The sequence below is a fragment of the Aptenodytes forsteri genome, unplaced genomic scaffold (assembly GCF_000699145.1).
Source record: "Aptenodytes forsteri isolate BGI_AS27 unplaced genomic scaffold, ASM69914v1 Scaffold108, whole genome shotgun sequence".
Lineage (NCBI taxonomy): Eukaryota > Metazoa > Chordata > Aves > Sphenisciformes > Spheniscidae > Aptenodytes > Aptenodytes forsteri.
Window position 1 is genome coordinate 637656 of NW_008794448.1, and position 25779 is coordinate 663434.

Genomic DNA, 25779 nt, shown 5'->3' on the forward strand with positions numbered 1-25779 from the left:
TGTGCTGAGATGTTATCATTGTGAATTGTGGTTGAAACCTTATTTTTCCATCCTTTGATCTTATGGTCACATGTTTCTTGCAGTGTCCAGTGTCAGGTTAAGGCCACTTGGCATGTCCGTTATAATATACAATGCTTTTAACAGCTTTGTTGTACTCAGACAGCAGCCAGAGCTTATGTGACACAGTGTAATCCTGGTTGGGCCCCTTTTCCTAGTTGCAGTTTCATTTTTCCCTGAAGTAGTAATAGAATGCTAAGAAATTACTGTTGGACTCCAATTCTATTTCCTTTGCATAGGTGATCCTAGCAGGGTTAGGTTAGCCCCTCAAGTGTTGTCCTATCAAATAACTTAGTACTTTGGTTGAAATCTGAATTTTTTAGTAGAAACCTCCTTTTGCTGTCTATGTATTCAAATGCTATGCAAGATGAAATGCTGTTAATAAAATCTTGTACATAATTTCTGTTTCAAGTTGAGATTCTAACCTCTGACCAGAACCATTACACTGGAAAGTGGATTCATCGCTAACAGAAAATCCTCTCATATTTCTTAGGATATTTTTCCATGGAATAAATTATTGGAATAAATGTGACTTCAAAACTGTTAGGGTATCAGGTGACTAAAAGCATGTGACCAAGCCAAAATAATGCAAGTCAGAACTTGAAATGCATTCCAGAATGATGCTAACAGCTAAACAAAACAGTCTTGTTCTAGTGGTGGTCTACAGCTATTTAAGGCCAGTGGTTGTATTCTGAGGAATCCTCAAGCAGAATCAAGTCAACAGAAACTCACTTGGCCTCACTCGGTGTGAGAAATTTAGAATGTAAAGAGGGCTAGAGAAAGTTTCTTGGTCACTTAGTCCTCAGTTGCCAGAATGGTTTCTTGCAACAATGTGTGCCATGAAAAACTGAAAATATTTGTATCCTAAGGACTAGACTAATATTCTAGAAGTCCTTGTTCTGGATGGCTTCAGTTGGATAGAACCAAAGATCTAATACTGTGTTTCTAACTCCAATGGATGTGGAAATAATATCGAAAAGTAACACACAAACAAGCATTTAACTTTTGGAAAACTGCTGACTTGTTTTAAGTCCTAGTGGTTTCTGTTCTGGAATTCAGAACTTTATATAGCTCTACCCAAAATTTTCCTCAGCCCTGTTCTTGTTGGAAGAAAATTTTTTACATACATTTTTTTTTTTAACTGATGAACAAAATAAGCAAATTGTGTTTTGCAGATTTCATTTAAAAGAAGTTATCACTGAGGTGAAAGTTAATATATGTGATTAGAAACTGATTGGGGTTTTTGGTATTTTTTGTATCATAGAGTCCTGTCTCATGCTTTTACTATTTCATTTCATGGGTTTCTTTTGAAGATGTTTTTGGCTTGTAAGCTAAAGTTTTACACTTGAGTAATACAAAAAATTCCTCCTCTGCAACACAAGTGTACACAAATTGCTGGCAGAAGCTAAATTGTGGATAATTGGATTGAGCTATGAGCTTAAAGATGAAGGGGACAAAAACGTGTCCCAAAGCTGCATTTGATAGTCTTAGAGTCTTATCTGGGGATGTTTTACACCAGGCTTGAAGACTGTATTTGTTCATAGTGATTTGTACAATCTACAGTGACATTTTATTTGAGCTGGAGTCATACAGACAAACCATAACATGCATTTAGCTCTTTCTTTTTTTGTTTTGATGAGATATCACAGTAAAACCCTCTGTAGAAGGTTGCTTGAGAAACACAGATTTAAAATGTTGAGAAAAATATTGTAATGGATGATGATAAGATGCTGCAATGACCTGCAATGGTAATCTTTTATCAGAGCTAACTTACAGAAGAGATGTGTTAGAAATCATGTTCTTTTACAGGCTACTGTAAGCAACACTTTGAACTTGTGTCTTACATAGGAAAAAATATTATTTTACTTTAGCATGTATACTTTGCCAAATAAATTTGTAAACTTCTTAAGGGCATTTGATTATTTTTCAAAGCATCATTATTTGCAATACACGTAGCTGGAAAGTAAACACTGGTTTCTCCTATTTACCTGTAGTTACCATTTTAAAAGGAACAGCATTGGAGATTGAGAAACTCCTGTTTATAAATTACTGCACTTTACTGACGCAGTACACAAAGTAACATGGAAGGAATTTCTCTATGTGAATGTTTCTCATGGTAAAATGCCTCTGAATTTTTCGTTCTCCACAATGTTTCTGTCAAAGTTATTACTAAGCTAATTAGTTAATCAATATAATTTATACAATGATATATCTTCATGATTATACAATGTTGTTCTCATTGAAGTCAGTGGTACAAAATCCCACAAGGCAAAATTAGATCCCATGTCTATTAGGTACAGTGTATATACTGGTCATCAGACTGTAAGATTTGTATATTTTGTCCTGTTCTCTTTAACATTTTTTCCTACAAAGCATTTTTTGTGGGAGTCAGAGCAGATGCTGTGATTCGTAGGAAGTTCTTGATAGCATATATATTTCCTCAGACTAATGCAGATTTTATTGACATTTTTACAGCTGATAAAATACACACCTTACCATGAATTCATTTATTATTGAATAAAAAAAATATTTTTGAAAGGCTATTTTAAGGGAATCCAGGATTTTAACTACAGCATTTTTGGAGGGAGTCAGAGCAGATGCTGTGATTCGTAGGAAGTTCTTGATAGCATATATATTTCCTCAGACTAATGCAGATTTTATTGACATTTTTACAGCTGATAAAATACACACCTTACCATGAATTCATTTATTATTGAATAAAAAAAATATTTTTGAAAGGCTATTTTAAGGGAATCCAGGATTTTAACTACATAAAATTACATTAATTTCTGAGTACCTTTGCATGGTTCAGAGCTCACAAATGTATTAAATTAGGGATCTCCTAGTATAAAATTCTCAGCTGCCATCACCAAGACTAACCAATGGTGCCTTATGCCAAATCAGAAATTAACACAAATGTGGACTGTTTTTCATATGACAATGTCTATAGCAGTTTTATGTGACAGGACAAACATGGAACCAATTTATTTTACCCTCCAGATGTATTTTTGTAGATTATTTTTTAACTGATCAAACCCCGCATTACAAATCCGAATGAAAATGCCTATCTGTCTTTAAGTCTTGAATGGAACATCAAAGTGTTTCCGTTATTGTTCTAACTGCTAATTGTAATTAATCATACTGAAGAAAACAGAAATCCTAAGTAAGGTCAGGGCCCCACTGTGGCAAGAACCGTGCAAAATATACAGCAAGAAATAATTCTTCTCCAAGGAGTTTATAGACTAAGAAGATGATGCTGACAAACAGGAAAAAAGGAAGTAATTCTATTCACACGATAATGATCTGAAGTATGTACTCTCAAGTGATTGATATGGAATATTTCAGTAGCTGAGACACTTCTCAGGGACTTGGTTTTCTGACATCATTGTAATATGAAGCCTGATAATATCAGGAAACTCGAGTTGAACAGTCAAAACTCACTAGTTAGTTTTGAAAATGTTGCCTTTTGCAACTGTCCTGTGATCTAAAAAGAACACTGAGGCAAGAGGAGAACTGTGCCCCATTAGTTCTAGTCCTAAAATGACCACAAGCCTATCCTTGTATTGCATCTTCCCTCTGAAACTGGGAAGTCTGTATGAGAAGTCAATATTGCTTTCTGTCCATGTTATCAGGTACATTTTTCCTAGTTTGCAAGTCGATACATTTATGGACTTGTATAATGTCATATAACAATAATTTGTATCACTCTCTCAATAGTAAACACCAGTTATTGGAAAATGGCGTATTCTCTTTTGCCTTGTTGAGCTGTGTACTTATATTAAACTGCAACTGTGTCTGCATATTAAATGTAATTGTGGCTTAGATTGCATGTGTGTGAGAATGTGATCAGCATAGAAATAGGATTTTTGAATAATAATCCTTCCCTGTATTTTAAATATCACAGTCAAGAATGCAAGGCAGTTCTTCCTTATTTGTATAAAGTAGAACTTTTCTATTTATGACCTTATCCGGCAGGACTGTCTACAGACTACAAAAATTATTCTCAGAGGAACCTAGTTCTGGCAATAACACAAAAATTGCTAGATCATAGTGTTTAGTTGGAAGATTATGAAACATACTGTGATTTCCTAGAAAATTCAGAAATGAAGGAAAACGCAGACTGGGATGTTTCTAATACTTACTTTGAATCAGAAAACTGTATTGTGTCTTCGAATGGAACTAGTAATCACTGTCCTTGAAGATATTGAGTGGCATTTACCTATATTACAATAGAATTATATTCCTTTAAAAAATAAGATTTAATACAAAAATGCATGCAGGGCATAGCAACCCAGTAGCAATTTAGACATATATTTAAATAACCAAGACCCATTATCTGAGGTGTTATAGAAATAGGTTTTTAGTGATTGCAGAATCTCAAAAGTCCAGAGGTTTGGAAAAGCCTGATTCAAGGCTTATTAAAATCAGAGTTGCTTGGAAGACTTTTGTCATTACTTCATGTTATAAGAACATTCTTTTCAATGCAATTAAGTCCCTGATTCAAATGTTGAATGCTCTGAGACTAGGCATTGTTTATGATAATGCCAATAGTAAAACCAGGCAGTTTTACAGCATTATACTATTGGTGCAGGGAGCCTCAAAACCTTCAAAGAAAATTGTTTTTTATTGCAGTTATGACAGGCTAAAGATATGAGAAAATACAGTGATATCTGTCAGATGGGTTGGAACTTTCTCTGCAGGAACACTATTATTTCTAGGTGAAATTTCCACAGGTACATGGGTATTACATTTGGAAATTATTAAATTGATTATTCTTTGTTCTGGACTATTCAGTTCCTGATAGGGGTCAGAATGGTGAAGAGCATTTATCTTTCCCATATCTATTTGGGCTAAGAGAAACCAGCAAACAGGAATGGACAAACCACGTAGCATAATGATACATAGCTCTATTGGGTGTAGGCTGCAAGGTTTTGGGAGCGAGGAGGGGCTTCAGTGATGGCCTCCGTGGGAGGAGGTCAGGGGCTGCCCTGCGCTGGACACAGCTGGTTCCAGACAGCTCCACAATGGGCCCACCACAGGCCAAAGCTGACCCTATCAGCCAAGCTTCTGGCACAGATATATCCCCAAAGGGACTGAGACCTGTGGATGAGCCCACACCAGAGCATGTAGTTCCCTGAAGGGAGTGCAGCCTGCGGAGGACCCACATCGAAGCATATGAAAAAAGTGGGAAGGAAGGAGCAGCAGAAGGAAACCACTATATCCTAACTACACACACGGCTGCTTGTCTCACTGAAGGAACTGAGTGTAACCTGTGGTGATATCAAGGGGTGGAGGAGAGATGTCTGCGGTGAAAAAGTGAGGCTGAGACTGTGAATGGGGAGGAGAGGTGCCTGGAGATGAGTATGGGAGTGAAGTTGAACCTGGGAAAGGGGGAGGAAAGGTGTTTTCCCTAAGTGTGTAGATGTTTGTTTCTTTTTTGCTGCTGTTGTTTTTATTTCCCAAAACCCAAATATTGTCCTCAAATATTTATATTAATTTTCAGTAAATTCAGAAATTTCAGAATTTCAGACTCAAAAGTCTGTTTTGCCTGCAACTGTAGTTTGTAAGTGTTCTCCTTGTCTTTATTTTGACCCACAAAATATTCTTCCTATTTTCTTGCTCCATCCTGCTGGAGGCAGGGGAATGAGCAAGAGGCTATGTGGGTGCTTGGCTGCAAGCTGAGGCTAACCCACCACAGTGACTGTGGATGTTTTCCTTGTCATGCTGAGAACTTTGAGAATACTCCTCTGGGTGGATCACCTTTGAGAACTGGGGACATGTTCTGGTTTTGGCTGGGATAGAGTTAATTTTCTCCATAATAGCTTGTATGGTGCTGTGTTTTGGATTTGTGACCAAAAGTTGATAACACACTGATGTTTTAGCTATTGCTGAGCAGTGCTTACATAGAGTCAAGGCCTTTTCTGCTTTCTGAGGTTAAACCACGACACGTGCTCAGCAATAAAAGTTGGGGGGAATGAGGAGGAAGGGGGAACATTTGGCGTTTGTCTTCCCAAGTAGTGGTTATGCGTGATGGAGCCCTGCTTTCCTGGAAATGGCTGAACACCTGCCTGCTGATGGCAAGTAGTGAACGAATTCCTTATTTTTCTTTGCTTGCGTGCGCAGCTTTGCTTTCCCTATTAAACTGTCTTTATCTCAACCCATGAGTTTTCTCACTTTTGCCCTTCCAACTCTCTCCCCCATGCTGCTTGGGGAGAGTGAGCAAGCAGTTCTGCGGACCTTAGCTGCCTGCTGGGGTTAACCCACAACAGCGCACCACTGATGTAATCTGTTGCTGGCACAACTCATTCCAAAATAACCAACAGGAAGCACCACCACCTGAAGTGTTTCTTGGGCCTTGCTGATGCCAGCTGCTTATAGGGACTGGGCTGTCTCCTGGACTACAATGCGAAAAACACTGTTGTAGATCATTATCATTCACCTCACTCTGCTTGTAAAATGCTTTGATGTTATCTACCCCCTTGGCGTTCAGCCACAGCTCTGCTGGATTGGAAATATGTACTGGTTCAGCTGTGCATATTCTGCCTGAATCTGCTTCTGTATGATAGTTACTTGCAGACAGCTCAGCTCATACAGCCTAAGCTGTGTCTGACATCCTACTTGAAGAAAGTAAAGACCTGTGCCATAAAATGACATGTGATACTTACGTATTTGCCAAGTTCCCTATATGGAATTCATCACATGTTTTATTGAATGAAAAGTTTTAAAAGGAAACAATTTATTTTGGCAGAGAAATGGCTTCAGAACTTATATTTGATCATGATATTTGACAATTGATTTTTTTTTTCTTAAATAACCCATTTACTTGTGGGTTCTAGTAGGTGTACATTTTTGCATGTGTACTATAAAGCAACACATTTCTCCAGCTATTTTTCTGACCTCAAAGAGAAAGAAAAGGGAAAGCACTGCAGGCGTTTAAACTTTAAACTTTGATTTCACCTTCTAAGCTAAAAAAATTGAAGATTTATGTAATAACCTTTAGGATCTGTTAGTGTTATGTAATTTGAGGAACTTTCAGTATATCGACTTTACAAAGTTAATTTAAGCACATGGAGAATGGAGAAGCTTTTAGATCAAATGAAAAGTTCTGTGCCCCTTGTATCTTTGTCTGGAAAATTACTCAAACCTGAAGAGAAAAAGCTGATGCTATGAAGAGTGCTGAAATACCTTAAAACCATTCTCACAGTGCGTAGAACTTTTCTAAAATGCTTGCTACAAGATCTCACTCCCTCCCACTGAAGTCAACAGGAGAGCTTTTCCATTGACCTTCCCAGGTTCAGAGTTCAGGCCAACAATGAGGACATTTGAAAAAACATCCCAATGTTTTCAGCTGACCAAAAAGAGAGTCTGAAATTCTCCCAAGAGAGGCTGTTTTTCAGAGGTTTCCTGCTCAGTGTTACAGATCCAGAAGTAACTCAAAATAGCTCAGATAAGCTTTTGCTAGAATTCAAATGCTTGAGAAATTGTTCATGGTCTTTGAAGCTTTTGCACTTCTACCACCATTAGTTACAGAGCTATTTCTATTCCATACACACATATGAACGCTCTTCTGTTAAGTATAATTTGATTTGATGCACATGAAAAATACTTTAAAGAATTATTTTTTAGCAAGGGTGGGTTTGGTTTTTTTTTTTCCTTTCCTTTTTCTTGTTGCCTGTAAAAGTTTATTCCTTCAGTAGGCTGGCTTTTTTGTCTGTTATTAATTACCCCTATTTCTTTTATATTCCATTTTGTGACTCTGTACACATAAACTTTTAAGAAGTCTGTTCCAGTTCTTGAAAATTGCTTCATTTTTGTATTCATTCTGTTAAAACAATTATACAGTGTAATCTGGATGATTCTATACCTTTTTTTAAATAATCTATTGAGATAAGTTGGGGCATTTAGGAAATTATTTGAACTCCTTCATTGCTTTGTTCTCTTATCTGGTTCCACAACTATTTTTTCATGTATGTTTCAGAAATTTGTTTATACCAGATATAGTATAGTCATCCAGAAGATGTTCTTTTCCTTATAGGTCTCTGTTCCACCAGGATTTATTACATTTGGGATTGGCCTTTTCAAGATGATCTCCTTCACTTACTAATGCTTACTCTGCTCCCTGTAGTGTGACAGTTGATAATTCAAAATCTAAAGAAGAGAACAAGGAGGTGACACAGAAATCCCTTATTCCAGCATGGCTGTGGAAGCAAATTGTTTACCTTTTCCCTTATCAACTCCAGTCTCAATTTCTTCTTCTGATGTCTGTGCAAGTGTTGTCATATAGGCCATAGAAAAGTCTTTGTTCAACAATAAATTCTTCTTAGTGCACATTTTCTGTCCTAACTTCTCCACCGTGCATTGAATCTGTGTGAAAGGAGGACCAGTGTCCTGGATGGATGGTCAGAGCAAAGACAAGAGCATGGTGCTCATTCAGGCTAACAGCTGAGTAAACAACCAGCTCTCCTCTCAAAGACTTTTGTCTTGGTGCATTGGTTGCTAAGAGCATATCAAATAAACAGGTCCCCGACTCTGATTAGAATTGATGATTTAAAGTTCCTCTACAATATATCAAATCTGGATTCATGAAAAAATTTCTGCCGAACTATCCGAGTATAAAATTCTCTGGAAAGCACAAGGTTTTAATCTATGATGTTGCATTCATTCACATCCTTTGACCATTCTTTTCTGTGACTGAAGTTTTACAAGCAGGTTAAACCAGTTTTAAATGGTGTTTTTGCCAAGTGGAGTTCTATCTTCCCCAGTGCTAGCTGTACATTACCATTACCTCCTTTTGCTAGTGCTGCTGCTTATGTGGCCATTACTCAGCTACTGAAAATGAATTTAATAAAATAAGTGACCTACTTTCAGCCAATCACATCACTGATCTGGCACAAAAGGGGTTGCAGAAATTTGTATTTGAAGCTATGAGGAGGTAAGGAATATTGCTTTTGGTGGTAGCTGAGCCTTAGAAGGATTTAAATTCTGCTTGTGATATTGCACCCTAACTATGGCTTTCTCTTAGTAATGATTTTATTTTTATTTGGTACAAAAGATAATTTTTTCTCTTGATTTAGGTAATTAGAAAACAATTTTCTTTTCTTTGATAGTAATTTTATTCTACTCTCTACATCCATTTTTCTTCTCATTGCACTGATCTGTGTGCTCTCTTTGCTTTGATGTCACCAGTGTCTTCCTTCCTAACCTTGCTAAAATTGCCTTTGTGCACAACACTGAAGAAGTGGCTGTAGTGCAATACACCTAAGTGCAAATATATGCTGTCTCTGCAGACGTATGCTTAGTGTGAAGTGGATGCATCCTTAAATCTGTTATATACTTTGCGAATTTAGACACAGATTGTTAAGGTAAAGATTTGGTTGTCATAGTGCCAAAATGTGCCCTCGTGATTCAGGCTTATTGAGAGCAATTTATATTGCATGTTTCAGTCCCCAAAATGAATTTGTGCCACAAAAAACAACACAGGACTTTTCTCCACATCCTCCTCTCAACCACATAATCTGGAAGAAAGCTAGTAGAAGTATTTCCATATGGAAAAAAGATAGCTGCAGCCAAAACAAGTTGTTCAGCTTATTAGAATCGGTATGAATAAGTTCATTGAAAATTTGGCATGTCTGAATGTTATTTTCTAAAGAAATGATTAAATGTTGATCATATTTCTCATTTAAATGAGATTTTGAACAAATGACAAAATATTTTGTGCCTGAGGGCAATAAATATGTTTACTATGTGAAAATTTAGATTGTTGTGATAATTTCCAAGTTTGGTGAATGGCAGCATTCTAAAGCTAGTACAAGCAAGAAATAATAATAAAAAAGCCCAAATATACCAAATACCAAATTAGAAATTTACCTTGCAGAAAAAAATTTATGCAATGGGTAATTAGTTTTACTGTTATTGTCAAAGTACAAAAGATTTCAAAAAGTTTTAAGATTTAAACATAAATCAAGCAAATATAAATTGTGTATTAGGCAACACAGGTAACCAATACTCATGGCTGTCATGAAGGCACCTGTGAGATGTGTCTTTGTTTCCCTGCTCATTGAAGGTGCATCTTGCTGGACTGGTTCATTCAAACTGTATTGAGCAGGAGTTGTCCTATATATGAAGGAAGAATGTATTTTAATTGCCATTCAGGTAAATCTGTTCATGGACCTTCTGCCTTTGAAAAGAGGGGATTGAAGCTGGGAGCTGTGGATGTTTTCACCTTGATACTGAACTCTATGCATTTTGTGTCCCAGTTGTGTCCTCTTGAATGATAGTGCCAATTTCTAAAATCACCATCTTCATCTTCCCACTCTACTCTGCTTTCCTACTCTACTCAGCACTTGTCAGGCCACACCTGGAGTACTGTATCCAGTTCTGGTCTCCACAATTCAAGAAAGACACAGACAGACTGGAGAGGGTCCAAAGGAGGCCACAAAGATGATCAAAGGGCTGGAGAACCTGCCCTATGAGGAAAGACTGAAGGAGCTAGATCGCTTCTCCCTGGAGAAGAGGAAGCTCAGGGAGACCTCATCACAGTATCCTAGTACTTAAAAGGCAGCCACAAAGAGGACAGAGGCTCTCTCTTCACAAGGAGCCACATGGAGAAAACAAGGGCCAATGGGTACAAGTTGCACTGGAGAGGTTTCATCTCGATATAAGAAAGAAATTTTTTATAGTGACAACAATCATTCACTGCAACAACCTCCCCAGGGACATGGTAGAGTCCCCATCACCGGAGGTTTTCAAGATGCGATTGGACAGAGTGCTAGACGATCTCATCTAGGCTCCCTTTCCCATGAAAGGTTAGACCAGGTGATCTTTCAAGATTTCTTCTAACCTGGGTTGTTCTATGATTCTATGATCTAAAACAATCATTCTGCAACAACCTCCCCAGGGACATGGTAGAGTCCCCATCACCGGAGGTTTTCAAGATGCGATTGGACAGAGTGCTAGACGATCTCATCTAGGCTCCCTTTCCCATGAAAGGTTAGACCAGGTGATCTTTCAAGATTTCTTCTAACCTGGGTTGTTCTATGATTCTATGATCTAAATATCTTCCACTTGCAAAGGCAAGTGCGGGTCTTATATTCCGTATCCTGCTTCTTATCCATCACTATATAAACTGAATTTTTTATAGTTAAAAATGAGTTCTTCTTAGTTTTAACTATTTAACTTGACTAGTTTAACTTAACTTATTTTTTAAGTTACTGTTAAGATAACAGCCTATATAAAGATTCTTAACTAATATAAAGCTATTTATGTCAAGGAACAGAACATTCAGTGCATGCTAGCTGAATAGCTAGAACCTAGTGTGCAAAATGCTTCAGGATGAAAAATTATTTCTGATGAAAATTAAGCTGTGGACTGACTTTGGAAACATTTGCTATGATTAAATCTTGGCCAACCACTGTCTACTAGAAATAGCAATGTTGTGACTACTTGATTCTCATTCAAGGTATGTATTGCAGCTCTTCTATCATGTCAGAACAGGCTTTCCACTAGATGATCCAGGACTTTCTGTCTGGCAGAGACTATTTTAATATTTTAGCAAATGTTACTGGCATAGGCAGTATCAATCGAGGCACATCTTCTCTTTGCACAACTTGTTTTAGCTTAAGACTATCAGGCACTTAGTGCTTACTGCCAGTTACCTAAACAACACTTCCACTCTGCCAGGAAGGGTAATTATGGCAACCCTGCACAAGATGACTAATTTTGTCTGTCTATAACATGTTTTTCATGGTATACAATTTTGACAGACCAGACTTATGTATATATAAATATTTGTGGTTGCTAAGCTACCAAATATATTTATTTTAGACCTTGTATAATGTTATTTTGAGGCAGAATAAGTTGCTGTTTTAGACCTCATAGTGAGAGAGGTTTACAGATTAATGTATGCTTTTTTGTCATTTCCAATGCAAGTCTTTCATGGAATGCACATTGCTGAGCAAGTCTGGCCTGTTTTCCTATGGTGTCTTCCCTCCCTTTTTTACTACTTTCTCTAACACATGGTTTGTTTTATGTAACAGAATCAAAGAGCCTACAATTTCTCATACAGAACTAAACCATGTAAATTAAAAAGTAAAATGCTTATGGTCCACTTTCAGAATGATATGGGGAAGAAAAGGAGAAAACTGTACCTACATGAACAGAGAACTCTGTTGATGAGCTATAGCTGAGTCTGTGTCTCCACCTGCTCTGTTTTGTCATCTACATATTGCCTGAACTCTCTCAGTCTTTCCTTTTCTGGGAAAAGTTTTTGCCACCAGGTGGTGAAGAATGATGCAGGGAAGGACCATGAAGTTCACCTTCAATAGACATGACAATGGCTGACTAAGCCTTTCTTTATTAAGCAGACGGTAGACATGAACTCATAGTTACTTTCTCTTTCCTTTTCAGCCTCTTTGTGCCCCTCTGGTAGCACTTACAAAAACTGCCTTTTTTCCCAAGTGAAGCAGTCTCCCAGTTTGGAATGACCTTGTCTGTCATAGACTCAATCTAGCCAATTTCTACCACCTCTGATGAAAGGCCTCAGAAGGATAACACCTAGTCACAGAACCACCACCTTCTGGTTCCTAGTATAATACCATCTTTGGGCTATAACTTCCTGACATGCATGAAAACATTTTGATGGGCTGCAATAGATCTGACCCTAGAGAGAATGCTGATAGTAACATGTATTTGAACTGGTATGTATAGTTCGGGTCTGCATTTTTAAATGCATGTATGGTCTTTGTGGAAAAAGAGGCTTCATTTTCCCATGTATTCCATTTCTATTTACTCAATTTTAGGGTTTTGGATCATCCTAAAAATCAAATTTTGTATGCTAATGAGGACTGCAGTATGATGGTGTTGATTTGTTATCTCTGGCCAGTATACTTTGCGACTTTGTGTATATATATAGATCATATATATATACACTTAGTTCTGGATTGGAACAAGTTGGATTCTCCAAACACATAACAGAAATAGGTTCTTGGCTGTATTAAATAAGCCAATAAGAAATCCAACAGATCCTGAGGGGGCAAGCCACATATCACATCTGGCTAAAATTCAGAAACTGGCAGAGTTTCACTGCTTTGGGAAATTTAAAAGTGAATGGAAGTTCAACTTCACCAACAATTTTAGTTACTGCTTGGGAAATGGAAATAGTACAGATGTTTACAGTCCTGTACCAAAACTTGTAAATCGAGAAGCACAGCACTGCTAGCTGCTAGTGAGTATTTGGTTTCATTATAGTCTATTTCTGGATCCCTTCATTTTTCTCCTAGAAATAGTGATTGTAAGAGGGCAAGCCACATATCACATCTGGCTAAAATTCAGAAACTGGCAGAGTTTCACTGCTTTGGGAAATTTAAAGTGAATGTGAAGTTCAACTTCACCAACAATTTTAGTTACTGCTTGGGAAATGGAAATAGTACAGATGTCTAGCATTTACAGTCCTGTACCAAAACTTGTAAATCGAGAAGCACAGCACTGCTAGTTTTCACTGAGTATTTGGTTTCATTATAGTCTATTTCTGGATCCCTTCATTTTTCTCCTAGAAATAGTGATTGTAAGTACTAAATAGTTTATATAATGTTAAATAGTGTATATTCATACATCAGATTGATCACAATAGTGTTTTAAAACACGTGAAATTGTGAGATTGGCAATTTAAATGTTATCTCAAAAAAAAAGGCGGATTTACACTCAGGTTTGGGTTTTTTTTTTAACTTAAGCATCTAGAAAGAGAATATTCTATACATGAAATAATAAAAAACGCTCACATAATAAAATTGCTTTTCAAATTCATATATGATAGCTTCACTTTAAATAGCAGTTTTTACAATATAAAGCTGTTGTTCTTACTGAAAATATTGTCATACTATAGAAATTCACCACATCAAACTGCTGTTAATCAGAAAGGTTGCCTGTTAAACTCAGCCAAGAAATGTACAGCAGGAAGCATTGCCTGTCGCTTTCAGCGCTTAGCTAACTGAACGAGCTAAACTCATAAATTAACAGTTTCTTTCTGAACATGTCTCCTCTCTCACTCTCCATGTATTTGTTTTGTACCTCCTGGTTTTTCCTCTCTTCCTTAATCTCTGATTACCCATTAAGTGGGTTTTTTTTTTTGTACTCCATGGCTGAAATTCCGTTTTCTATTTCTCCATAGCTGAAACTCTTACTTGGAGTTTGATCAGATTTTATCTTAGCTAGTATAATTCCCTTTGAGCTTTCTCTACTTCACATCACTTTCTCTGTGAGATTTTTTGACCACCCTAATGTTTTCCAATTGCTTATCATGCTCATTGTTACATTTTGCTATGGAGGAGATATACTGCAGCTTTCTGAACCCTTCTTATTAGCCAGGAAAGGCGTGGGTCAGATTTTCAGTCTTCATCAGAGTTTTTCAGATGAAAATTATTTTGACTGAAAATTTCTTTCGTATGTAACATGGAAGCATTTTTTGTAACTAGCAATTTGTCTCCATCTCAGCCATGTAAATGGAAAACTGAGGCACAGATTCATGACCTAACTCCGGGTGTCTTTTTTTACTAATATTTTTAAGAAGGTTGTAGTGAGGTGGGTGTTGGTCTCTTCTCCTAAGTAGCAAGTGATAGGACAAGAGGAAACGGCCTCAAGTTGCACCAGGAAAGGTTTAGATTGGATATTAGGAAAAATTTCTTCACCAAAAGGGTTGTCAAGCACTGGAACAGGCTGCCCAGGGAAGTGGTTGAGTCAACATCCCTAGAAGTATTTAAAAGATGTATAGGCGTGGCACTTAGGGACATAGTTTAGTGGTGGATTTGGCAGTGTTAGGTTAATGGTTGGACTCAATGATCTTAAAGGTCTTTTCCAACCTAAATGATTCTATGATCCTACTAATGTTGCAATGAAATGAGGAGCAGAAATTGTTAGAGTAGGAAACCAGGAATCCATAAAGTGTTGGTTGTGGGAGGCTTTTTTAAGAATGTTTGTGGTGCCACACCTTTTCAAAACTACTTATTTTCATGTCATTCACTTACTTATTATTTGTTCAGATGATCTATTACTATCAGTAGCCATTAGTGTGGTTCCCTTTATTGCACATAGACCTCATGGTACTGGTATTCTTAAAATCTTAGATTGGTTTCAATACTGGAAAAAATACCAATGCCTTTGTAAGATGCATGATTATATATATACATACATACACAAATTTAGTTTTATTCAGACGTGAAGCATTAAATAGAATTCCTGTACATCACTGTTTGAGTTTTCTCTTTGCATGTTTTGGTGTTGATACCATGGTTCTGTAGGTGGTTCTCTGCCAACTGACTTCATCTATTTCACAAAAGAACTTGTTTTCTGAATGATGTTTCAATGATGATTTCAGTTCAGTAGTCATGAAATTCTGACATGAATTCAGTAGTCATGAACATTCATTTTTTTGCTAGAACTGTGGTGGTCCTAATGGGCATATATCATTAATTTGCTGTTTTCAAACAACCATGTTAATTGTCTTTTTTCTCTCATAGATTTTTAAATTTCCTTTCTTTAAATAAAGTACAGCTATATCTCTTAAGCATGAGCTGTGTTTTGTAATGGGATAATGCTGAATTTGAGTTTTATCCAGTATTTCAGTATAATGGGCTACAACAAAAATTGTACTTTCAAAAATGTTTTGTAAGACACTCACTTGGTAGTGAATGAAACAGGCTTCTTGTTTGCAAAAAACGAATGTACATCATCTAATCTTCACAGCCAATACATACCTTCACATCCAATACATTCCAATTAATCACCACCACTTTTCCTGTCTTTTGATATATACACATGTGGTTTAACCCCAGCCAGCAACTAAACACCACACAGCTGCGTGCTCAGTCCCCCGCCCCGGGTAGGATGGGGGAGAGAATCAGAAGAGTGAAAGTGAGAAAACTCGTGGGTTGAGATAAAGACAGTTTAATAGGTAAAGCAAGCTAAACAAAACAAGGAATTCATTCACTACTTCCTATCGGCAGGCAGGTGTTCAGCCATCTCCAGGAAAGCAGGGCTCCATCATGCTTAACGGTTACTTGGGAAGACAAACGCCATTGCTCCGAACGTCCCCCCCTTCCTTCTTCTTCCCCCAGCTTTACATGCTGAGCATGACATCATATGATATGGAATATCCCTTTGGTCAGTTGGGGTCAGCTGTCCCAGCCGTGTCCCCTCCCAGCTTCTTGTGCACCCCCAGCCTACTCACTGGTGGCGTGGTGTGAGAAGCAGACAAGGCCTTGACTGTGTGTAAGCACTGCTCAGCAGTAACGAAAACATCCCTGTGTTATCAACACTGTTTTCAGCACAAATCCAAAACATAGCCTGGTACTAGCTCCTATGAAGAAAATTAACTCTATCCCAGCCAAAACCGGCACACAGCAGCACAACTCCTAGGGAGCAGGTATCTTTATCCATGATCATTGACAAAGACTGAGAGGTGTGTGCAATTCAGCATTCAGCCTTTATACTTCAACATATCCTCTTAGAGGTTGTGCAGTTTTGTTTTCTCTGGGGTTGTCTTTAGGAGATTAGACAGAACCCATTAATCTCAATAAGGTTTACTGAACTGGAGAGAAATCAGAGTATTTGAATGAAAAGAAGTAGCTTGCTTACAATATGTAACTTACACACAGAAATTTTGGTGAGGTATTTCACATCTAAACTGACAGCACTTTCTGTTGACCAGATACTACTCCTGGAGTCCTATGTATATGCACCTTTGGTAGGACTGGTATCAGCAGGTTTCTTTGATCAGACCAGCATCCTCTTTCTGCACCAATGAGCCCTCTGATGATATAATTCATAAACATGTTAGGGTGAAGTTTTAGTAGCATTTTGGAAGATTTTTGATTGATTTTGATTTGATAGGAAAGCTATATGAATTCTGACCCAAATTTTCTCTGGAAGTTTCCACCAGCTATGTTTTCTCAGGCCATTTACAAGGGCCTCAGTGATGCCCAGTGCTAAAGGCGACAGTTTTATGACTGTTATGAGAATGATAGTCTTATTATTGTTTCTTTCAGTAGCAAATAGCTTATGCTGTGAGCTCCGTCAGCAGCAGCAGAGCCTATTTCTGAAGGCTCTCTTAAACTTTCCCCTTATTATTTTTTCACTCTGCTCTGAAACAGAAATGATTGCCATTGAAAAGTTGTCACAGTGAAGGCAAATATGTGAAGCATATCTTTCTTTAAAAGCACAGAAATGTGCACGTGCACCTAAGAAGTATTCTCTTGTGATAACAGACCAAGACATGAGTTTGAATCTGTATCTGATTAAATTTTAGAACTTGAACCATGTATAATTAACGGCTTGTGGTACTTCATCCAGATGACACATCCTATCTGTTTAAAAGCAATTTCTCAAAGAAAGATGATATCTATATTTTCTAAGGCTCTTTCTTACTTTCTGCCTTTTATGAAGGATGGCAGTCCAAAATGGCAATTTAGAGTAAACTTGTAAGGTAAAAATATTTTTAGTATGGGAATTTCTAAAATGCAAATGAGACTGTTCTAAAATTAGGAATCTAATAGCAAACAAAATTTCACTATATAACATAAGTGTAGCACAGCTTATAAATATTTTAGTTACTAAAAAGCATTCCTCAAATGTAAACCTAGAATTAGTAGTGAATTTTCTCTTTAACAAATGTATTCTGATGTGTTCACTTTTAAAATACATCTTAGGAAATCTATGTAAATGAGCAGAGATGATCAAATGTGTATTCCATTAAAAAAAATACCATATGGCTAGGCATTTACTGTGTTACAAAATGAGAAACTGAAGGGGAGGGGGCCTATATTTCCCTTAATGCTTATGTGCAACTTCCATTAAAATTAATGATAAGCATACCCTAAGAACAGATAGCATCTCATGTTTAAGATTGCATCCTGGTTTTGTACTCCTTAGAGGTAGACCATTTAAAGAGTAACACATAATGCCTCAGTACCTTATTACCCCTCAGAATCTCTTAGGAAAGTTGAGAACATGTTTCCCTGTAGAATTTAAAATTTAGCTCAGTTCTAAGAATATAAAATTCAAGGTGACTGTGCACTCTTATCTGCTTAATTTGTTTCCATTTGTCAGACCCTGGTCACAGCATGCTTTGTTTCAACTGACAGGTTACCAGTAGTAAATCACCTGTGTAATTTGTTAAATCAAGGGTTTTATAAGAGGCCTTGCTTTATTATACTGCTGAAATCTTCCTTAGTTGCTGAGTACAATGTCAAGTTCCATCACCATGTTGTCTCTATAAACCAAGGCACTACAAGGCATCCACACCTAACATACCACATATCTTAAAATGTATACTTATTTAACTATATACAGAGGTTCTGCTTCACTGAGACCCCTAGGAATATGGGCCCTGCTGCCTGTCTTGTCCTGGAAATCCTTGTAATGCAGAGGAGAGAGATTGTGATGGAAACAAATTAGAATTTATGTCTAAAAAAATAGTGTTCATATTTTGTTCATCAGTGATATTACTGATTAACTGATGTTACAATATGTTAGAGTACTATGCAGTGGATTGTAATATTCCTGGTACAACATAGCCTTTGATGACAGAAGACTAAGATAAGGAAGTAAACTCCTGCACACTGTGCACATCTTTTCATCGGCATGCAGTGAAAAAATGTTAGATAAGATGCAGTCATGAGAGAGCCGATTAAGGAAAGAAAAATATGCCCTTTCTTCATTTTTAATGCACAAACTATACTCTGTTCCTTCTATGCTTCTAGAAGCCCTTGTCCTGTAAACACATATGTGGAAAACTTTTCTCCTTCTCCAGTCAACAGGATTATTCACCTGAGTCTATTGTTTGTGAGCTGAAACTATTTTAATGCTATGGATGTGCAATATATGAGCTAGTCTTTTTAAAATATTTGCAACCTGAACCCAAGCGTCACTGAATCTCAGCTGTTGGAGAGGGGAATATTTTATGACTAATGCCCTTCCTAGAGTTGTATTTTACATGTTTTCATCAATACCACCAAACTGCCATGAAAAAAAAATCCAATCTACAACAACAAACCAAACCCTAGCAAACAACCTTGCTGTATTTTGCAGGCAAATGAGAAAGAAAAAAACAATAAAAATATAACTTTTAGAAAGCTGTGGGCCAGGAAGGATCTGTTGGGGGAAGGAACAGACTTAACAATTGCATGTGGTAAAAGCATCCATAGCTGTGATTTTGCACTCTAACTTATTTTTTAAATCTCTTTTTTTTTAGATCCAGTGTTTCTGTTGGTACATTTTCAACTATCAAATGTTTGTACAGTTAATGTAATTCAATTAATCATTAATATGTCAGAGAAAACATTTGAAAATGGAAAACTAGAGAATTTCAAAGTATTCCATTCCCCTCTGTGTCAGTAAGCATGGAGTGCTAGAAGTATATCACCTTTCCTCTTTGGAGTGGGAAAGGAGGGAAATGGAAATGCTTACAATATTCTGCAGAAATAAGAGTATTTTTAAAAGAGACGTTTCATGATGAAATAAAACAAGATCAAAGAAGAGGTATACTTTTAAACTACTCTGAAATCTGAAGTGCTTTATCACTCATCTGCTTTCTTATTATACCAGCTGATCTGGAAATACTTAATGTTTTATTAGAGCATGGTTTGAGGGAGCAAAGAGAAGCTTCTCTTTTGTCATTTAGCTAGTTCAAACTCATCCCCTAGAGGTCTGATTCTTCTTCCAATAAAATCAATAATAAAATGTCTCTTTACTATTCTGGGCTTTGAAACACACCTTAAGTACATGACTGGGTCCCGTAGATACTTGTATAGCTGATTAACTTCTTTCAAACTTGGCCACTGATGTCAGACAGTTTTTTACTTATATATCTTGACAACTACCAATACAGAGGTAATTTTTCTACATAAAATTATGGGGAAGTATTAGTAAATACTTCAAACAGAGAGACATTACCTATTCTGGATAGAAATTGGCACAGCCTAAAGGACTGTTGCTTTAGATAATTATGATGTTAAAAATAACAGAAAGTGAGCTTTATTACGTCTGGATAAACACATTCCAAGATGAAATCACAAGCTGAAGACCTAGTCTTCCTTCACAAGCCTTCACAAATCTTCTGCAAAAGCAGAATGTGTATGGGAAGAATTTTCACATTCAGGCTAAATTGTCCACTGAAAGGGGCAGACTTCTGTCAATAGATACTTAATGATACAACCACGATGATCCATGTCATTAAATCAAAAACATAAACCAATTATAAAAACAAAACAAAACAAAACAAAACAATACCCAAAGAGACCTATCTGAGCTACCTCTTCCATCCTTTAACCACTATCATTGTGATTTTTTTCCCTAATATTTAATCAGAACTCCTTTGCTGCAACTTGTGTCTCTCTCCTATTGTCCTTTGCACTTCCAAGAAGAGTCTGGTCTGTCTTCTCTATAACCTCCCATTAGGTAACTGAAGGCAGTAGTAAGATTCCCTCTCCACCCTCTTTCCTTAAGACTGAACAAGCGCAGATCTCCCAGCCTTTTCCCATATGGCACATTATAGCTGTAATAGTTTAATCTAGTTTACCATTTTTTAGAATATTTAAAATGTCAATGTACATCAGGCTCTCTGGTAAAATCCTAGTTCATATGGTGTTTGCTGGTCACCAGACTGAGCATGTTCCTGATCCTGAAGTCCAGGATCAGGAACACATTTAACCAGTGCTGTCGCACAGATTTTGAACATACTTTTTAATTTGTTTAACATAGGAGTCAAACTACATGCATTGCTGTGCCAGTTCCATATTTTATAGTTTGGACTGAATACCATGATGATCTAAATGGAAAATACAGTAGTTTGAATTCCAGTACAGCTGCATACTTTGTTGAGTGGGTTGAATACCAGTCAAGCTGTGAACTTCGGAGACTGAAATTTCATATCCTTCTTTAATCATGCTGCATTCTTTGTTGATGAAGCAATAGAATTTAACTGTAGAGAATATTTGCTGATCTGCAAAAGTGTGGTTTTTTTGCCAAATATATTTTAGAAAACAAACTAGTAAGATAAAAATGTTTACAAGCTATGACATAGTGAGCATATTAACAGACAGTATGTATCTAAGACTAATAAAGAGGCTTATTCTGCTTTCAGCTGCTCTAGAGAAAACCTAGAAGTAACTTCTGGGATTCAGAAATTTAGCTGAATCTATAACACTCTACATGAAGATCACAATATGTCCCAGATCTGTAACTGTATCTTTACTAATTATTTCAATTGTCATAAGCCAATATTAAATGTGGTGATATATCTAAGTTTCAGAAAAAAAAACCCAGCAATTTCTCTTTATATATGCAATATTTACTGAAAATAAGTTAATCTAAGAATATTGAAATTGCTAAGGTTTATTGTCAAGGCAGCATTAGAGTGAGTAAACCTTGGAAATACACAATATTAATTATTTAAATGTCTGCATAAAAGTGGTAAGAATAAAGTATGCATAAGTCAATAACTAAATACATATCCAGACAGCAAATTTTTCAAACTAACAGATAATATGTTGCATACGTAATACTCAGGTTGAGCAAGTATTGAATGAAGCAGTAAAATACTTTACAAAAAGTGTTGCCAAACTAGAAAGTTTCTTTGGCTAAATATGGACAATCTGTCAAAAAAAAAAAAAAAAAAAAAAAAAGGGAACGCAACCAAAGTGATGATCTTATTCAGTCACATAAGTCTTCAAAGGAGCAGTAAAACCAGCAACATAAAATGTATCAAATGCATATAAATATTACTGACCTCTCACAACAGTATTCCCACCAAATGAGTGACGTGGATCAGATACGGGTCTGAATTGAAGTCCAATTCTACCTTATGTCACTGATTGCTGGGTCACTATAACAAATCCCTTCTCTTCGTGCTCCAGCTTTTCCTCATCTGTAAAATTAAAAAAAAAAAAAGATACTATATTTTGTGAAGTGGGTTTTGAGCTATGTGAATGAAAAGTTCTACACAAGAGCTGAGTTTATAATTCATTTAGTGGTACATACAAACATACCTGGACTGGTGAAACAGCATCAGGCTATGTTGATTTTAGTAATGATTTAAATGCTAAGATGTATGTGATCTTGGTTTATGCCCGTCAGCTGCAACATGTGGAAAGTGTCAGCAGTCCTAGCGACTTCAGTGATCTTGGCTAAGCCTTTCTATGCTATTTAATTTACTTTCTGCTTTTCTATCCTTTTCTGATGTTAACCTCAAAAAAGTGACTAGAATGATGAGACTGAGAGGTGGCAGACAGGCAAGAGGCATTTTATAACTTATTCTAAAGGGGCTGGAAAAAAAAGGCTGTGCTGTGAAATGACTCTGCTGATGAGCAACAAATTATATTTGTAAACATTATGAACCTATGGCATTATCCAGAAGACAAATAATTTTAAAATATTACTAATTTATTGCCTGAAAGTCTTTGCTCTCTTAAAATAAAGGAGATCCCCAGACTCCTAGAATAGGAGTGCCGTTGAAATGGATTTTCCTTTCCTGAAAATAACGTATTATGCTAGGTGGTGCAGTATGTTTTTCCCTATATCTATGCTATATATGTAAAAGAAACATTTGTTTAGCAAAATTATTTCTAACTCTGTATATGAAGATGCGCTGTAATTCGCCAAAAGTGGGAGAGAAGAATTTTTGAAAGGAAATAGGGAAGCAAAAGAACTCAGCATAAAAGTTATTGTACTACGAGATATGCCCGCCAATAGCAGTGTATTACTCTTTCAATAAAAATTGCAATGTAAGCATACTACTGGCACATATCACATTTGAAATAGGCTAAAATGAATGCAAGTAATAAAGTATCCAAAACTATGGCAATGCTGTATTGTAAACTCGCACCCTGCAGCGAGAGATAATATAAGATGATATACCAGCTTTTAATCTAGGTATTTCTTGGAATACCTTGTAATTATTAGACTGGACAAGGAGATTGTAGGATTGGCAGGTAGTATGCATGTCTCTGTAGTTTTTGTCAGAGTGCTGATATGTGTACATTCATGCTGATAAGAGTGGTGACAGAAATAGAAAATCCCCAACTGCTTCGGGGAATGAAAAAGAGGGCTGGATAGCAAAACTTCCTCCCCCTGCCCTTCTCCACACAATATACACCACATCAAAAGGCAGAAAGAGCTTCTCTGTTCTCTTCACGGTTAGCCAAAATTCCTCTTCACTCATCTCAGACAAATGACCATCAAACAGGCATGCAGCTTTACTCTTTGTAAAACAGGAATGAAGTCTTCATAGCATCATCAACATTCTTTAAAGCTTTTTTTGGATATCAAATCAGAAATCCTCAGTGTTGGACCTGTGAAATATATTTTTGCCTGTGTTTATGGCATGTGTCTCACTATCTGCTTAAAAGCTAATGCTTACGAATATTCAGAGGGGAGTTACTCAGCAAGACATAAATCCTGTGAAACATCACATAACTGATCTGAAAATGTTCTTTAGCAGACGTCTAATACTTGCTTTGACACTTGTTTGCAGTGCATTCAAACATTCTGGAACGGACACTCAGGCTTCTTGGCATGAAGACAGATATGCAATCCAGGTAGTAAACATGTTTCTCCCAAAGGCCTGGATCTGGATATACCGGGGCTTGATAAATTTGAACTTGACCTTTTATGGACACACAATCTTCCAGTGCAAATGTGAATGTAAGTTTTGTTCATTTGTCTACAGAGAGGCACATGTATCAACAGTGCAATTTTGCACTTTACTTCATATGAGAGGGGTACTGTAGCTGGAACAAGCAGAGAAATCACTCTGCAAAGAAGCAGAGATCAAAGATCCATAGCTGAAGAGAAAAATCTGGATACCTTCCTCACCCACCCACTGACAATAAAAAAATATCCCCAAACAAACAAAAAAGCCCCATCAAATGACAATAAGATTCAAGGTTAAAAGCTTTAAAGCTGTTCAAACATTTTCAAGTTTGGTCTGAAATTGATTTAACAGGGCTGTTTTCCATACTGCAATACATTTATATAGGTTCAGATGATCTGAAGTTAAAAAAAGATTTAGGTTCAGACTCCCTCTTCAGCCTGGGTTCAGATTTCACAGGCAAAATTCAAATTGCCCTGCCTGTGGACTAACAGATGGAGTTAATCTACTACCGTAGGCAACTACTTGCAAAACACGCATACAAGCCAGCATCCGTGCCCATTTTTGTATGAAACTACTGCACACAACAGCAGAGGGGAAACTTTTACCTTCAGAAATTAGCAGTAGTATTCATGAAACTAAAAGGGTTTCTATCAACAGATAGAAATAAAGTCTTAATATTACTTCATTAAAAGGAAGCCATGTCTGCTTTCATTTACACAAATGTTTATGGCAGTCAGTCTGAAGTGGTTTTGAAGGTATTCCAAAAAGACAAAATAGTTACCTGCTGTAAAATATGCAAGCGTATTTTGTTTAAAAAGAATAGGAACCAAGCTGGTATGCAGAATAAGGAAAAGAATACATGATCTATATGTTTGATCTGCAGTATTCTTTACCTTATACTTCCACGCAATGTAAGGAGAAAAAAAAAAAAAGAAAAAACCAACCCACAAACATTTTAGCTCATTGATAAGGAATAACTGAAAAAAAAAGTCAGTTTTTCTTTGGGGGAAAAAACCCCAAGCTACTGTTTAATATTCCTTAGCATCTTGGTACCAAATTAATAGGCATTTTGAGAGATTAATTGTGCTTTGAATAATTTACTTTCATTCTTATGATATAATATAAGGCAAAGAATGGTACATATCAGGTATCAGACAATAACAAAGAGGAGTCCAAATTTCTCTAACTGATAATTTGTAAAAGAAACTGACTGCAGAGATGACACAGATGCACTTAATGTTCAAGCCATGTGGAAACAGAGGAGTAGCTCTTCCAAACCCTCGTTACTAGCAGTGCTCCCGCTTCCTCCAACTTCACAGATCCACAGTTACATCCTCCAAATTTCAGGCAGGGTGGAGCAAGTGGGAAAAACATCCCGTTTTTTCTTTCTGAAACCATAGACTTCAGGATTATATGTAAAGGTGCACTGAGACTTGGAGAATTAACTATGTATTGTTTTTAGGTCTAATTAATAGCTTATCTGTATCTCATTGTCTTATGATTACTATCTTATCTTGTTATTCTTTCTATAGAAAATATCAATAACATGTGAAGAAGAAAAAAAAAACATGAAAAGAAGAAACATACAGTTAAAAGCACTACATTAGATTAAAAAGCCAAGTCAGGAACTGCTAAATTGGTGGTTGCCTATGTACTCTTAAATCTCTCCCATGTGTCTGTCCTGTGTACTGAATAAGGCAGGGGTCCTGTGGGAAAACAAGATGAGAGTATGTAATTAAAGACTCTATCATAATGCATATGCATATAACACTACATTGCGCACACAATGTGTGGTTCATTTTCTTTCTCATCCTGTCCCTGCAGAGAAGATGAGAGGGAAAATGAACTACACATGACAGATGTTAGTAACATCAGTTAATGCATTTTTGGAAGGCAGTCAGATACTAAAGTTGTTTAAAGGATGTTGAACAAATAGAATAGAATAGAATAGAATAGAATAGAATAGAATAGAATAGAATAGAATAGAATAGAATAGAATAGAATAGAATAGAATAGAATAGAATAGAATAGAATAGAATAGAATAGAATAGAATAGAATAGAATAGAATAGAATAGAATAGAAT